The following is a 2,215-nucleotide window of genomic DNA, read 5'->3' as shown; positions in this document are numbered from 1 at the left end:
TCCCACCTCTTGAATATACTCCCGTATCCAGAATCCCAATATTTAGTCTTACAGGTGAGTATATTACAATGATGTCTGTACATAAATTAGGTATGCGAGGGCCGAGGGATCTCAGGTCGATACTTCCGTATGCGCAGAGAGATATCAGCTTCGACTTTTCAGTATGTCCCCTTTAGAGGATCTTTTAGCTACAACAGCAGCGACTATCAATTTTATTGTTTCATCTGCATGCTGAGGGTTTATGCTATGTTTCAAGCATTTGGTGAAAGTATTATCCAAGGACTAGGTCAGAACTTCCGTTCAGCAGAAGTCCCGGAATAATACCCCAGACATCATTGAGTATAAAAACCTAGTATATCAGAATACGAGACCTTTCAAACGAGATTTCAGGGGTTACCTATATATCCAAGTAGTGTTCCCCACGAATTTCGCAAGTTTGAAATTTTAGGTTTATATCCCGAATAAATCTACTAAATGTGCGAAAACCTATCGACACATCATTAGTGAGACTGTTTAACTCATTTTGTCTTTCCAAATCTTTAGCATACTGTAATTGTCTAGCCAATGTACTATCATTTTCCCTATATACACAAGGTCTTTTTAAGATTTTATATTGTTTTTGTATTTTTGCATTTTTTACTGTTTTTGTATTTTCTGAAAATATATCTATATACATCTACCTATACTCCCCCTAAATACCAAAACACGTAAAAAATCGACAAACCATTGCAGATTGTTTCTCGTCTTCATCCGTAACAGTACTCTCATCAACGCTCACAATTCCATCCGACGCCGAAAGCAATTTCATACCATTAAGTTTTAACAAATATTGAAACCGATTTTTATCAAAGCTTTGGTATGCAAATCAGCTTTTTGTTCGTCAGTGTGGATTTTCTCAACTCGTATCAACTTTTTCTCGAAACAATCGCGAATAAAGTGATGACGAATCTCTATGTGTTTAGTTTTAGCGTGATGTACTGGATTCTTTGTTATATTAATAGCGGCCTCATTATCAACAAAAAGAGGTGTGTTAAGAAACTGCAAACCGTAGTCGCGCATCTGTTGCTGTATCCACAGGATCTGAGAGCAGCAACTGCTAGCAGAAACATACTCTGCTTCACATGTAGATAACGCCACAGACGTTTGTTTCTTACACTGCCAGGTAACCAATCTAGGACCAAAGAACTGGCATCCTGCAGTTGTTGATTTCGCGTTGACTTTGCAGCATCCGAAATCCGAATCGGAATACCCTTCGAGCGTAAAATCGCCTTTCCTAGGATACCATAACCCCAATGACGGAGTACCTTTCAAGTAACGTAATATCCTTTTGACAATAATCATATGCGATGCTCTCGGGTTAGACTGAAATCTTGCTGCGAGGCACGTTGGGTACATGATATCAGGACGTGAAGCAGTTAGATACATCAAAGAACCTATCATGGAACGGTAGAACGTTTCATCAGCCCTGTCTCCGGTGAGATCTGGGTGAATCCCATGATTAGTCGCAAGTGGGGTAGCAGCTGGAGTAGAACTTGACATTCCAAATTTCTCTAGAATATCATGCACGTACTTCGTCTGGTGAATGAAAATTCCCTCAGGTAGTTGTTCAACTTGTAGACCCAGAAAGAATTTCATCTCCCCCATTGATGACATTTCGAATTTTTGCTTCATCACCTGTTCGAAATCTTTGCACAATTTCTCATTCGTTGACCCAAAAATTATATTGTCTACGTAAATCTGAACTATCAGAAGATGACCATCAACGACTTTAGTGAAAAGAGTGGCACCCACTTTTCCACGTATGAACTTGTTAGCGAGTTGGTGTTGAGACAAAGTCTCGTACCAGGCTCTCGGTGCCTGATGTAGACCATACAACGCTTTGTCCAACAGATAAACTTTGTTCTTGTGGATTGGGTCAGTAAAGCCCGGCGGCTGACCGACATAAACCTCCTCTTTGACCTTCCCATAAAGAAACGTTGACTTTACATCCAACTGATATACTTTGAAGTTTTTCCAAGACGCAAATGCTAGGAAAATTCTGATAGCCTCTAGTCGTGCTACAGGAGCATAAACTTCTGTAAAATCAATCCCCTCCTGTTGACTAAAGCCCTGAACAACGAGTCGAGCTTTGTTCCTTATAACCACTCCTCTGTCGTCTCTCTTACACTTGAATACCCATTTTGTATTGATTTTCCTTTGACCATCCGGTAAATCC

This window comes from Helianthus annuus, chromosome 1, assembly GCF_002127325.2.
Source record: "Helianthus annuus cultivar XRQ/B chromosome 1, HanXRQr2.0-SUNRISE, whole genome shotgun sequence".
Taxonomy (NCBI): domain Eukaryota; kingdom Viridiplantae; phylum Streptophyta; class Magnoliopsida; order Asterales; family Asteraceae; genus Helianthus; species Helianthus annuus.
The sequence above is the reverse complement of the archived record's forward strand: the minus strand, read 5'-3'. Positions refer to the sequence as shown.